This window comes from Pseudophryne corroboree, chromosome 8, assembly GCF_028390025.1.
Source record: "Pseudophryne corroboree isolate aPseCor3 chromosome 8, aPseCor3.hap2, whole genome shotgun sequence".
Classification (NCBI taxonomy): Eukaryota; Metazoa; Chordata; class Amphibia; order Anura; family Myobatrachidae; genus Pseudophryne; species Pseudophryne corroboree.
Window position 1 is genome coordinate 285766016 of NC_086451.1, and position 15696 is coordinate 285781711.

The 15696-nt window shown below is 47.0% G+C and overlaps 1 protein-coding gene across 3 annotated transcripts in view; it reads left to right on the forward strand.

Annotated features, from left to right (window-relative positions):
• The window catches only part of GAB3 (GRB2 associated binding protein 3), a 275833-nt gene that overhangs the window by 189286 nt on the left and 70851 nt on the right, over positions 1-15696 (forward strand). The gene's annotated exons all lie outside the window — the stretch shown is intronic.

Consider the following 15696-nt stretch of genomic DNA (forward strand, 5'->3'; position numbering starts at 1 on the left):
TAACTTTCACTTTTGATTCCCCCAAAACATGACTGGATGGAGCAGCTTAATAATTAAGGGCAGCGATGTGTAGGGTAATTGTTTTGGTAGTTATGGAGCTTTAAAATATAATGATGGCCAAAACAAAGTAAAGAGTACCTTTAGAGGAGTGCCGGGTGGGTTACCAAAGTGCTGGGCTCATTTTATTTCTTTGAACTTGAACAGTTTACATCACACAGCAAATATGAGGGGTGTGCAATAAGTTTCTGGCTGTACAGTGCATAGGTAGAGTACACACAATCTGACTATCTGGTTGTGAACGGTAATCTCTGACTACATTTCTTGTGAAATGTAAAGGCACAGAACCATATATAAGCAGCACTGCACACCGAAGAAGTGAGTATGTTCATAAGGACAAGAAGACATGCACTGAAACTGGAAGGAGGTAGATTCTGGGGAAATTTAAGTAAAAATTACTTCACAGAAAGGGTAGTGGATGAGTGGAATAGCCTCCCATCCAGAGGTGGCTGAGGCTAAGTCAGTAGAGCAATCTACACATGCTTGGGATAGGCATATGAATATCCTTACTAAGGATCAAATATGTTTGAGGTTACCTAAAAGTTACAAAAAGGGGCCAAGTGGTTCTGCCATCAAATTCTTTGTTTCCTTCACAAACTCATTATGGAGAGGCCACTGGAAAGCCATGATCTTCAATGACTTGACAGAGAGTGGTCTGCGACAGCTGGAGAGTTTTGACCGTCTGCGAGCTGCTTTTGGGGAGGAAGCACCGACCCGAACCACTGTGTGAGTGTTTTGCAGAATTTCAGCATAGGAGGCAGTCCCTGGAAGATGAGGAGCACTACGGCTGACCAGTTAGAGAAGGAGATAGGAATCTCATCGGGATCCACCCGCTTGATATTCTACGAAAAGCTTGGCCTCAGCAAGGTTCTGGTATGCTGGGTGCCCCGTCAGAAGGAAGCTCAGGTGACTTGGTGACGCAACATGCTGCCAGGATTGATGGCTGATTATCTGTGCCGATCAATCTGCATTGGAATGATGCAGATGTAAGCACACTCATCATGGCCCAATCTGCACCGAACAAGCACTTTCTGCGTGGCTGGGCGCGCCCGTGCCGAGCTGTGGTGATTGCCACTCCCACTCATGTGAATGGGGTGCGTGCTTGTCTAAAACGCGTGTGCGCCCCATACATGCATGAGCTCACACCTAACAAGATGCGATCGCAGCAAGATGTAGCCACAATAAGCGTGGCTACATCTGTATATCGTCCGATACATCGCCTAGTGTGTACCCGGCTTTACAAGCAATTGTTATCATCTATCCTAATTCTCTAGGCATTATGGGTCAGATGTAATGACGCTCGAGTTCGGCGGCCGTGCGGGATGCCGGCCGAACTCAGACTTAAAGGGTTTGCATTGTAAGTGATTGCCCCTTTAAATAAAAATTCCAGGTTTGGACTGCATCCTGCACTGCCGCTGTGCACTGCCGCCGAACTCGGGCGTCATTACGTCTGGCCCTATAAGTTAAGGTTTATTGAAAGAATATGCAAAAGAGTATATTATTACCACATTCAGTAAATGTCAAACCAATGCTTTTAGTTCTCCAAGGTCTCCCTAGAATCACATATTACATATGTGCTCAGTAGTAATGTGACCCTGAAAAATATTTGAAATGTATTTTATATTAATTTTACAATTTTTATACACAGCTAATGTTTAAATGAATTTCCGTAGAATTTAACTGCAGAAGAATCACATTCACTAAATGACGGAATGATACATATTTGGTAACAATAACAATGTTTAGCAGCCAGTCTGCTGGGAGTGTATGAAGGCTGCTCTCCGTTATTAATGTATAGTAACTGCTGGGAGAACATTGTGGAGACATCTGCACCTAGACACTTCCTGACAGGACACAACTGTTCCTGCCATGTGCTCCATCTGCTGTACAAAACACAGCGTGAAACGGGTTGTTGTGCTCACATTGTGAATACTTACGGCATACATTTTACACCATACTAATGGTGCTCATGGAACTGTACATTATGTCTCATGTAAGACACATACATATCAATTAAGAATGAACAGTTTAGTTCTTGTTAACAATTACCATGCAGACAGCTTGAGCTTCAATTCTTACGTAACGTAGATGTGAAAGAGCTTACACATAAGAAAACACAGAGTACACAAATGAGAGACAATGGATTACATCTCCCATGATGCCTGGATTTTTTATTTCTCTTACGTCCTAGAGGATGCTGGGGACTCCGTAAGGACCATGGGGTATAGACGGGCTCCGCAGGAGATAGGGCACCTAAAAGAACTTTGACTATGGGTGTGCACTGGCTCCTCCCTCTATGCCCCTCCTCCAGACCTCAGTTGGATTCTGTGCCCAGAGGAGAAAGGGTACAAAGCAGTGAGCTCTCAAGAGTTTGCTGTTTTAAAGAATTTTGTTAGGTTTTTTATTTTCAGGGAGTCCTGTTGGTAACAGGCTCCCTGCATCGTGGGACTGAGGAGAGAGAAGCAGAGCTGGCTTGTAAGGTTGGGCTCTCTTTCTAAGGCTACTGGACACCATTAGCTCCAGAGGGAGTCGGAACACAGGCCTCACCTGGGGTTCGTCCCGGAGCCGCGCCGCCGTCCTCCTCACAGATGCCGAAGATAGAAGCCGGGTGAGTATTGAGGAAAAGACTTCAGGCGGCAGAAGACATCAGATCTTCATGAGGTAAGCGCGCAGCGGTAAGCTGCGCGCCATTGCTCCCATGTCACACACACACAAGAGGCACTGTAGGGTGCAGGGGGGGGGGGGGGGGGCGCCCTGGGCAGCAATAAACCTCAATTTGGGCATAAATATGTTGGATTAGGCTGTGGGACAGTAAATCCACGGACCCCCGCCATTTTCTTACAATATCATGAGGGGACCGAAGCCCGCCGTCGGGTGGGCGGGGCTTGATCCTCGGCACTAACCAGCGCCATTTTCTCCACAGAGGCTGCATGAGAAAACGCTGGCTCCCTGTTCTCTCCCCTGCTGAGCTTCACAGGCTGGAAAAAAGAGGAGGGGGGCACATGGCGACGCAGTGAGTGGAGATTAACATTATAAATATATAAAAGCGCTATCTGGTCATATATTCCAGTGTTTGGGCGCTGGGTGTGTGCTGGCATTCTCTCTCTCTGTCTCCCCTAAGGGCCTGGTTGGGGTTTTGTCCCCTTATAGGTAACTCCCTGTGTGTGTGGGGTGTCGGTAAGTGTGTGTCGACATGTCTGAAGCGGAAGGCTACTCCAAGGAGGAGGTGGAGCAAATGAGGGGTGTGTCCCCGTCGCTGGTGCCGACTCAGAATTAAATGAGCATGTGGCATAGGTTAAATGCAAGTGTGACATCTTTACATGAGACGCTTGATAAGGCAGATTCCCACATCTCATGAATTAAATGAATTCTTTATAAAAGCTTGGGAGACTCCGGAAAAGAGGCCGCAGATCCCCAAAATAATTTATATGGCATACCCCTTCCCTAAACAGGACAGGGAGATTTGGGAATCACCTCCCACTGTGGACAAGGGCCTGACGCGCTTGTCCAAGAAGGTGGCGCTACCGTCTCCTGACACAGCTGCCCTTAAGGACCCTGCAGATCGCAGGCAAGAAACTACCTTAAAGTGTATTTATTCTCATACGGGTGCTGTACTACGACCGACGATTGCGTCGGCATGGGTGTGTAGCGCAGTTGCAGCTTGGGCAGATGAGCTGACAGATAATTTTGATAATATGGATAAGGATACTATATTCTTAACTATAGCCCATATAAAAGACGCAGTCTTATTTATGAGGGATGCTCAAAGAGACATTGGATTGCTGGCTTCTAGGGCCAATGCCATGTCGATCTCAGCGAGACGATCCTTATGGACTCGCCAATGGACGGGTGATGCGGATTCCAAAAAGCATATGGAAGTACTACCCTATAAGGGTGATGTATTGTTTGGGGATGGGCTGACGGACCTGGTTTCCACAGCTACAGCAGGTAAATCAAATTTTTTACCATATATTCCCCAACAACAAAAGAAAATACCACCCTATCAGATGCAGTCCTTTCGGTCGCACAAGTCCAGAAGAGGTCGGGGATCCTCCTTCCTTGCCAGAGGTAAGGGCAGAGGCAAAAGAACACCTGCTTCAGCAGGCGCCCAGGAACAAAAGTCCTCCCCGGCTACTCCAAAATCCACAGCATGACGCTGGGACTCCCCTGAGGGAGTCCGCACCGGTGGGCGCACGTCTTCGACTTTTCAGCCAGGTCTGGGTCAGCTCAGACCTAAATCCCTGGGTGTTAGAAATAGTTTCCCAGGGTTACAAACTGGAATTCGAAGAGGTGCCCCCGCGCCGATTTTTTAAGTCGGCCCTACCAGTTTCCACGTCAGAACGGGATGTAGTGTTAGCTGCAATTCAAACGTTGTGTATACAGCAACTGATAATCAGGGTTCCCATGAACCAGCAGGGATGAGGTTACTACTCAACCCTCTTTGTGGTCCCGAAACCGGACGGTTCGGTCAGACCTATCTTGAATCTGAAATCCCTAAACCTGTACATAAAAAGATTAAAATTCAAAATGGAATCGCTCAGAGCGATAATAGTCAATATGGAGGAGGGGGAGTTTATGGTGTCTCTGGACATAAAGGATGCGTACCTTCATGTCCCCATATATCCCCCATATCAAGAATTACTGAGATTCGCTGTACAGGATTGTCATTACCAATTTCAGACATTGCCGTTTGGACTTTCCACGGCCCCGAGGATTTTCACCAAGATAATGGCGGAAATGATGGTGGTCCTGCACAAGCATGGAGTCGCAATTATCCCATACTTGGACGATCTCCTGATAAAAGCGAGGTCAAGGGAGAAATTGCGGAGCAGTGTGGCGCTCTCTCTGAGAGTGCCCCAGCAACACGGTTGGATTCTAAATCTACCGAAGTCACAGTTGATTCCGACAACTCGATTACCGTTCCTAGGTATGATACTGGATACGGAACAAATGAAGGTCTTCCTTCCAATGGAGAAAGCCCAGGACATCCAGAACATGGTCAGAGACCTGCTGAAACCGAAAAGGGTGTCTGTTCACCAGTGCACTCGAGTTCTGGGAAAGATGGTGGCGGCCTACGAGGCCATTCCATTCGGAAGGTTCCATGCAAGGACTTTTCAATGGGACCTTCTGGACAAGTGGTCCGGGTCCCATCTACACTTACATCGAAAAATAACTCTGTCCCCAGGGGCCAGGGTGTCTCTCCTGTGGTGGTTGCAAAGTGCTCACCTACTGGAGGGTCGCAGATTCGGAATTCATGACGGGATCCTGGTTACCACGGACGCGAGCCTCCGAGGATGGGGAGCAGTCACACAAGGAAGAAATTTTCAGGGACTTTGGTCAGACCAGGAGTCATGTCTACACATCAATGTGTTGGAACTCAGGGCCATATACAACGGATTTCGACAAGCGGAGAGTCTTCTTCGAAACCTACCGGTTCTGATTCAGTCAGACAATGTCACAGCAGTGGCTCATGTGAACCGCCAAGGCGGGACAAGAAGCAGAGTCGCGATGGCGGAAGCCACCAGGATTCTTCGCTGGGCGGAAAATCACGTGAGCGCTCTGTCGGCTGTCTTCATTCCGGGAGTGGACAACTGGGAAGCAGACTTCCTCAGCAGACACGATCCAGGAGAGTGGGGACTTCATCAAGAAGTCTTTGCAGACATAATACGTCTTTGGGGAACTCCTCAAATAGACATGATGGCGTCACGCCTCAACAAAAAAACTTCGGAGGTATTGTGCCAGGTCTCGGGACCCTCAGGCAGTAGCAGTAGACGCTCTGATAACACCGTGGGTGTTCAAGTTGGTCTACGTGTTTCCTCCTCTTCCTCTCATCACAAAAGTGTTGAGGATCATAAGACGAAGAAGAGTACAGACGATACTCGTTGTCCCAGACTGGCCTCGAAGGGCCTGGTACTCAGATCTACAAGAGATGCTCACGGGAGATCCCTGGCCTCTTCCGCTGAGGGAAGACCTGTTGCAACAGGGGCCCTGTGTATTTCAAGACTTACCGCAGTTACGTTTGACGGCATGGCGGTTGAACGCCGGATCCTAGCAAAAAAAGGGGATTCCGGAAGAGGTCATCCCTACTTTAATAAAGGCTAGGAAGGAGGTGACAGTTAAGCATTATCGCCGTATCTGGCGAAAGTATGTGTCTTGGTGTGAAACCAAGAATGCACCTACGGAAGATTTTCATGTGGGTCGTTTTCTCCACTTCCTACAGACAGGAGTGGATATGGGCCTGAAATTAGGCTCTGTTAAGGTTCAGATCTCGGCCCTCTCGATTTTCTTTCAGAAGGAATTGGCTTCTCTTCCAGAAGTCCAGACGTTTGTAAAGGGAGTGCTGCACATCCAGCCCCCTTTTGTGCCTCCAGTGGCACCATGGGACCTCAACGTGGTGTTGTAGTTCCTAAAATCACACTGGTTTGAACCGCTTAACAAGGTTGAGTTGAAATTTCTTACTTGGAAGGTGGTCATGTTGTTGGCCTTGGCATCGGCAAGGCGAGTATCAGAATTGGCGGCTTTGTCACACAAAAGCCCCTACTTGATTTTTCATGTGGATCGAGCTGAATTGAGGACACGTCCGCAATTTTTGCCTAAGGTGGTTTCTTCATTCCATGTGAATCACCTATTGTGGTGCCTGTGGCTACAAGTGACCTGGAGGATTCCAGATCCCTGGACGTAGTCAGGGCCTTAAAGATTTATGTAGCCTGGACGGCTAGGATTAGAAAAACAGAGTCCCTGTTTGTCCTGTATGCGGCCAATAAGATTGGCGCACCTGCTTCGAAGCAGACTATTGCTCGCTGGATCTGTACTACGATTCAGCAGGCCTACTCTACGGCTGGATTGCCGGTGCCAAATTCGGTTAAGGCCCATTCCACTAGGAAGGTGGGCTCTTCTAGGGTGGCTGCCTGAGGCTTCTCGGCATTGCAACTTTGATGAGCGGCGACTTGGTCGGGGTCAAACACTTTTGCTAAATTCTACAAGTTTGATACCCTGGCTGATGAGGACCTAGCGTTTGCTCAGTCGGTGCTGCAGAGTCATACGCACTCTCCCGCCCGATTGGATGCTTTGGTATAAACCCCATGGTCCTTACGGAGTCCCCAGCATCCTCTAGGACGTAAGAGAAAATAAGATTTTAAACCTACCGGTAAATCTATTTCTCCTAGTCCGTAGAGGATGCTGGGCGCCCGTCCCAGTGCGGAAACTCTGCAAGACTTGTATATAGTTGTTGATTACATAAGGGTTATGTTACAGTTGGAATCGGTCTTGGACCGTTACTGTCGTTTGTTCATACTGTTAACTGGTTATGTATGATCCAGGTTACATGGTATGATTGGTGTGGGCTGGTATGAATCTTGCCCTTGGATTTCTAAATCCTGCCTTGTAGTGTCCATCTCCTCTGGGCACAGTTCTCTAACTGAGGTCTGGAGGAGGGGCATAGAGGGAGGAGCCAGTGCACACCCATAGTCAAAGTTCTTTTAGGTGCCCTATCTCCTGCGGAGCCCGTCTATACCCCATGGTCCTTACGGAGTCCCCAGCATCCTCTACGGACTAGGAGAAATAGATTTACCGGTAGGTTTAAAATCTTATTTTTATTTTCTTGTATGGAGTGATAGATATTGGGGGGTATCCAATTACCTGTGCAGGTAATTTTGTTGCCGTGGGCTATCCAATAAGCCAGCGTGAGACAGGTAGGCGAAAGCAGCCCTGTTTTCATGTGAAAATAGGGATGCGTCTGGCGAAAACACACAATTTTCACTGAACCTGTGTGTTTTTTCATGAGAAAATTTATTTTTTATATGGGCAATCTAAATGGATAGCCTGTAAAAAACATAAGTTAGTGAAACATGATGTTTTACGCATCTAATTGGATACCCCCCTTAATGTACTTAGGGGTGAATTATACTACGCTCATCTGTACAAGGAATTTCTTGCAGTGTGGGAAAAATATAAATAGCTTGTGCACCATATAAAGAATCACATGACGGAGAGCGAAAACATAAACACTGAACTTTGTCATTGTCATAACAGAGAAAAGTGCTGAACATGTTGAAATGATAAAATAACTATTTAGTAACAATTGCGAAGTAGTGTAATGTTCAGCATTTGTGACCACTTTTTTTATAATATTGTGACAGCCATATTTATTTAGACATGCCTGCCGGGACAGATCTTGTATGAATGACCCCTCCCTGCTAAGGAGAAAATTGCCTTATTATGTGCTCAGGTGTGGTTCATCAAATCAACAGTATCTAGGTCGACAATGTTTAGGTCGACCACTATAGTTCGACAGTCACTAGGTCGACATGGATGGAAGGTCGACAGGGTTTCTAGGTCGACATGTGCTAGGTCGACAGGTCTAAAGGTCGACATGAGGATTTTTATTTTTTTTTGGTGTCGTTTTCTTCGTAGAGTGACCGGGATCCCAAATTAGTGCACCGCGTCCGCTCGCCATGCTTCGGGCATGGTGCCTTCGCTTCGCTCGGCACAGATTACCGTTCCAATCGTAGTCCACGTGGATCGTTAAGTATGAAAAAATTCAAAAAAAAGAAAAAAAAATGTGAAAAACTCATGTCGACCTTTAGACCTGTCGACCTAGCACATGTCGACCTAGAAACCCTGTCGACCTTCCATCCATGTCGACCTAGTGACTGTCGAACTATAGTGGTCGACCTAAACATTGTCGACCTAGACAGTGTCGATCTTCAGACCGGATCCCTTGTGCTCTTGTGGCATTTGTGATAGATGGCAACATTTGCTCCCAGGGCATGCCAAACGGGTTTCTCCATTGCAGGAGCCAAGTCAATAGAAGTAATGCCATCCTATATATTGTGGACCTTCACAGACCCCCATTCCGACCTATTGGGTCTGGAAAAACATGAGAAGCATAACAAAAAAGCGGAGAAAACTCTTTGCACAATACTAATTAGTATATATGGAGAGACAAACGTGTGCTTTCTCCAGCTAAAAAGCTTGATATATGCATTTAGTATATTTTATAAATTGAACCCTATATATTATACAATCCAAGTTCTCCTGGATGTCATATAGCCAGCTATTGTGCAGCATATTGCAATTCTCTATAGTTGTAATCTTGTAGTCCTAGTTATTTATTATATTATGTTCGCCTTTGAATTAACAACACGATGAAGCTGGGGAGGCCGAAGCCGAATCATTGGAGAGGTTTATGCAGGATCTTTCCAGGGGATTAAAATTTGAGAAATGAAGAGAACACAATCTGTATCACTGTAAAGAGCAGTTTTGCTGAATGTGTTTTAGGGGGGGAGGAGTATGTTTTAATAAATGTACCCAAAAGTGAGCATCAGTTGGTTGCTGTAGGCTCTAGCAATAGCAACCAATGAAAGCAGAGGTTACTCAGTATGAAGTTGTCTGAACACATTGATTCTGAACAATGAAGCACAATATGTAATAAACCCTGCTCATTGGATAACCGTGTAATGCGTCACAAGATATGGCGTAATGAGTACACAGGTCTTTGAATATTAAATGTATCTAGCTTTTGCTTTATCTGGTAGGCAGATTTTTGGAAGTTTACCTAAAATCTTGTGCTGTCTAGAATGAAGTAATCTAACAGTCATGTACATTACATATACACATACGCACATTTTGTAGTTGTTGTCCAACAGTGCTGCTTACGTATGCTGTGTAGTATAAATGGCACATTGCAATGCGGTTCCATCATCATCTTTATTATCAGTTACATAGCACCACAAATTACAAATTGCTGTACAGAGAATACTTGTCATTCACACCAGTTTCTGCCCCACTGGATTTCACTGGATTTATTTTAGTCAACAGGCAGCTAACCCACCAGTATGTTTGTGAAGTGATGGTGTAAATTTTAGTACCAGTAAAAACACACAAAGAGAAACATACAAACAACACACTGATAGGGTCATTGCTATCTATTAACTGTGGTCATGACTCACTGTAATAATACCATGCTGCAATACTAACCACTCTGTCACATGTTGACATCCTAATTATGTTAATCACAGGTTCTCAAACTCGGTCCTCAGGACCCCACACGGTTCATGTTTTGCAGGTCACCTGTAGCTTTTGAAAATGTGACAGTTGGTGATACACAGTGCACCTGCTGGGTGGCATGGAAAACATGAACCGTGTGGGGTCCTGAGGACCGAGTTTGAGAACCACTGTGTTAAGTAATGGAATAGTATCCATTATATGTTATTGGGGCAGATGTATTAACCTGGAGAAGGCATAAGGAAGTGATAAACCAGTGATATGTGAAGGTGATAAAGGCACCAGCCAATCAGCTCCAATATGTAAATTGGCTGGTACCTTTATTTATTTTACAGTTTGTTATGCAGAACGTTTGTCAAGTACAGTCTGGTTATTCTATGTACTAAAACTCACCGTTATTTATTGGAAGCTGAGTTTATCTAATGTTCTTTAATGTTAAGAATTCAGTTTTCCATAGGCAGCCAATATTGGTGTGAGTGTGCCTTGCAGTCTAGATAAAGATTTAAAAAAATGTGAGCACTGATTTATTACAGTGAAAAACCATAGGAATCTTGAGTTTAATAACTGCCAAGATCTCTACATGCTCTTCCCTTCTCATAAACACTGTTTCTTTGTGAACAATGTAGTTCAAAAGAATAGAATGGTTTACACAACACTACAGCTCAGGATGAGAGCGAGATACAGGGATTCAGGCTGTGGAGACACTATAATAAAATTCATAAAAGAAATCTCCTTTTACTCTACCACCTGCCGACTTCAATCCAATCCAAATACATACAAATGAATGCCACCTCTACTTTCACCTGATTACATTCTCCCACTCCTGCCTCTAAGATTTTGCCCATGCTGCTCCCTACCTCTGGACCTTTCTACATCTCCATATCAGACTCCCCATCTCTCTTCAAACGGGCTCTCAAGACTCACTTTTTTTATTAAAGCCATTCAGCTCTCATTCTATCCTACTGCCTCATGCTTCTTGTTCACTGTCTACGCCATCTGTGTCACTGTCTGCCCCTCCCCTTTTAAATGTAAGCTCTCATGAGCAGGGCCCTCTTTCCTCATGTGCTTTCCTTATTATTGCCATCATCTACTCCAGCGGTTCCCAAACTGTGTGCCTATGCACCTTGGGGTGCCTCACAACATTAGCAGGGGTGCCTTGGATTGGTGGTCCAGTTCAAACTATTTTTGGTCAAAGTAATAGACAAAACCAGTGCTTGTGGCTGCCAATTATAAAATATAAAGGAAAACAGAAGCAAATATTGTCCCACAACACACTAAAGATACTAAGGATGACACATAAACAGAATTTACTTAGTTTTCTAAAATTCTCAAAGAAACTTTTGGCCTAGGGGGTGCCGTGAAAAAATTCTTATACTCTATGGCGCCATGATTAAAAAAAGTTTGGGAACCACTGATCTACTCCCTTCTGCCTACAGCAACACCTAACCCTTTGGTTCTCCCTCCCTGCTGCCTATTTGAGCATTATGACCACTGATGCAGCAATGTTTATCAGTGACGTGCGGTGAGGTCAATGGCTGGGGAGGCACTGGCCAGTGTTGGTGGGGCAATGATGCGATGAGCGAAGAAAGGGAGACAGAAAGAGAGGGTGCGGCTGGGGGATCGTGTTAGAGACAGAACAATGAGAGGGAGAGGAATACGGGCAGAGAGAGGTGACTGTGGGATATAGTAGAGGGTGTCAAAAAACAGTACAACGACAAAGCAGTCACAAATGGAGAGGGGCAGAGACAGGGGCAGGTGGAGAGACTGAAAGGGGCTGGGGCTGTGGGGTAATAGAGTCAGAGACAGGACAATAAGAGTGCAGTCACTCATCTAGAGGAACAGGCAGAGAGAGGATTGGAGGCAGGGCCAGCAACAGAAGTCTTGGGGCCCAATAGGTGGATATCTCTGGGCTCCCCCAACCTCGGCCCCGCACACACATCCACCACCCACTGCTGCTGTCACTTCCCCTTAGGAGAGAAGGAAGTGAGGGAAAGAGAGAGAGAAAGAGGGTGTCAGGGAGAGAGCGAGGGTATCAGGGATAAAGAGAGGAGCAAGAGTGAGAAAGGGTGCCAGGGTGAGAGAGAGAAGCAAGAAAGAAATGGAGAGAGAGACAGGGGTGGGTCAGGAATAGAGCGAAAGAGAGAAAAGGTGTCAGAGAGAGAGGGGGAGGAGCGAGAGAGAGAAGTGAGCGGGAGTGAGAGAAAGTGTCCGGGAGGGAGAAAGAGAGTGTCAGGGAAAGAAAGAGGGAGAGAGACAGTATCAATGAGAGAGACAGTGTCAGGGAGAGAGAGAGGAGGAGAGAGTGTCAGAGAGAGGGGAGAGAGACAGTGGCAGAGAGAGAGAGAGAGATAGTGTGCGAGAGGGAGAGACAGTATCGGGGAGAGAGAGAGGAAGACCGTGTAAGAAAGAGAGAGACAGTGTCAGGGAGAGAGAGGATGTGAGATATACAATAGTGTCGGGGAAGACAGAGGGAGAGACAGTCTCAGGCAGAGAGAGAGATAGTGTGCGAGAGGGAGAGACAGTGTCAGGGAGAGAGAGGAAGATAATGTCAGAAAGGGGGCGGGATGTACTAAAGCAAAAATGCAGTAAAACCCCCGAAAACAGGGGTTTTACCGCATTTTCATATTTACTAACACCCTACCGCCGCATTTTCGGCGTCCAGGGTATCGCCATCTCTGGATGGCGATACCCTATAGAAGCCTATGGGCTTCTTTTCGCCGACCGCCGCAACCCGCAGACGCCTCCCCCCCCTCCCCCCTGGCTTACCTTCCTCCAGGCTGCCCTGGACACGGAAGGTAGTCTCCTCCTTCCCCTAGCAACGCAGCCGGACGTCCTTCCGGCTGCAGGGGGAGGAGGAGGCGCCGGGGACAGCCTGCTTCTGCTTCCCGGCATCTAGCCTGTGTGGGGACCCCTGGGAGGTGACGGAGACCCCCCGCAGACCACCTAACAGGTATCGCGGGGGGCCTCCGTCACCGCATCGCGATGTTGATCGCATATGTTAGTACATATGCGATCAACATCGCTGCGAGGGGCGGCGATGTATGTTAATACATCCCGCCCAGGGAGAGACACAGTGTTAGGGAGAGAGAGGGAGTGAGATATAGTGTCGGGGAGAGAGTGTCAGGAAGAGAGAGAGAAAGTGTCAGAGAGAGTGTGAGACAGTGGGCCTTATTCAGAGATGGCCGCAGATCAATGCATACGCAGTCAGATCTGTGTCCATCTCCGCACATGCTGAGGGCCACCCAGCATGTGTTATGCCGCCTCCTGATGTGTCCGCAATAAGATTGCGGACGCATTGGAACTAAGGTTCACCCCTGGCTGCGCCGTCAGGCGGTCTGCCACCATTTTTTTTGTTTTTGGAGCGGCTGTGACGTCACGCAGCCGCCCCGAAAACGATCCAGCCTGCCCCCCAAAGCCGCAATGACGATGCCCGATAGCTTCCGATGTCAGTAACACTGCGGCCGCATCCATCGGGGATGCGACCGCAATGTGTCTGCCCGTGCAGTGCAGTTTGCCTCCATCAGCAAACTGCGCTGCGGGCTGCATCGACAGCGAGGTCTGAATGACCCCCAGTGTCTGGGGGGGAGAGAGAGTCACTGTCAGGAAGAGGAGTGAATGTCAGGGAGAGAGAGAGGGGGGCAAGATGAGAGAGTTTTAGGGAGAGGGGGATTAGGGAGAGGGAGTGAGCAGGAGGGACAATAACACTACCTGACTACACAGCACAGGTCTATCCTGGGAGCGGACACTTCACAACATTAGGCCCCGCCCCCTAAACACCCTGAATCGCGGCACTGCTTAGCTGCATGGAGCTGGTCCTGATAAGGAGAAGGGGGGGGGGGGGGCTGCAGCAGTCATGCTCACCTGTTCCATGAACCTGTAGCCGAGTGTGGGCCACCAGCAGCACTCCTGTCTACTCAAGGCAGCTGATCCCTGACAGAGCCCAGACGTAAACTGCAGCAAAGGGCACCGCTGGACGGATGTGGTGTTACAGGCAGCGTAATGGTGTGTAAGGAGCTGGACCAGCGGGAGCCATCAGCCGAGTCCCAGTGTCCCACCGATGGAGTGATGTATGGGACGGATGCCCAGTGACTGGTCGGGGAGGAAGCCAATGAGTACTGAAAACCAGGCCTCCTTTAAGTTTTCAGGCATCCAATCAGGGAGGGTAAGAGAGCAGTGTGCCACGCCCCCTCTGGATCCGTCCCAGCAGCTGCTGCTATCATAGCCCTGTCACTGAGGCAGCGATAGAGGTGCCTCATCCCCTTGTTTTTTTCAATGGGCTTTTCTTGACAGCGCCCGTGGCCCCGCCCCCTGCTTAATACAGTTTGTAATTGACAGTGGGAGGCAGCGCTCTCGCTGCCTCATATCCAGTTATTGCTAGGATTTTTTGCAGCAAAAATGATTACAATGATACAAAGAAGTTAGTTATAACGCAGAATCTGTTTTATAAATATCTTCTTTGTATTATTGTAATCATCAGATTTGATAATGACAGGGGAGGCACTGCCTCCCCTGACTGCACGTCCCGGATGTTTATAAACCATGTGTTTGTCCTGCATTGTCTTGTACTGTAAGTCACTTTGTACTTGTTTTGTTCATTCTTTTTATATACTGTGCATAGTGCTGCAGACCCCTTGTGGTGCCATATAAATAAGAATAATAATAATGATCTTTGTCAGAGGCCTTAGTAGGCCTGACTGGTCAGTGTCAGGATGCAGTAGAAAGTATTGGAATGTTCGTACTTGTTTTGCGCAGTGTGTGCGGTAGTATGGGTGACCAGCATCTCTCTGTTTCAGTGGCATGGTATGTCTCCTCATGGATGAAGATGATGGCATTGTGGAGCCGTACCTCAGGAACACATGCATATGCTGCAGTTGCTGCTTATTTAGGAAAGGGCAGCACATTTCTGCATGAAAATGTATTGTTAATTGTTTCTGTGCACCTCAGGAAATGTTTGATAGAACAAACTAGCTAGAAGCTCAGGCAATGTTGGCAATGTTTTTAGCAATATATGACCTTGTGTAAATTTCATTTTATTTTCTTACATGATTCCTACTGTATAAGTCAGGGCAGAAGTGGATATTGGCTGCATTATTCTGACAGTCATGGCAGCATAATGTTCCCTTTGGCTCAACATAAATGCTGACAGTGCAAACTATAGGTTATTCCATATGTTGCAGGCAATGTACAGAGTATGATGGGATTGTAGTTCCAAAAACGTGTAGTTACAGGTTGTACATTTCTGTAATATATGATGTACAATAAATGAAAAGAATGGCTCTTGTATAATGCTTGTTCATATAGAGGCCATTCTCTGCACAGTATACTGATTGCACGTTCTCTGTAAGCTCTTGCTACAGTAGCTGCCCAATTTCCCTCCTTCATGGGAATCTAATGGAATCTGGCGAGTGCTGGACAGAAACTGCTGCAGTCGCTCATACCATGAAGCACTTATTATGTAAACAGGCTTGTTCTGAGAATCATTTCTTTAGCTCATTTGTTGGCCCCACTCCCTGAGCTGTGTTTATCAGCCAGGAAAACAGTGTTCTTATGAAATATAAACACCTGGTACAATTTGGACTCCACTGTGTCCTGCATCGATACTTAATAAATGGCATGTGTACAGTCTCCAGACAT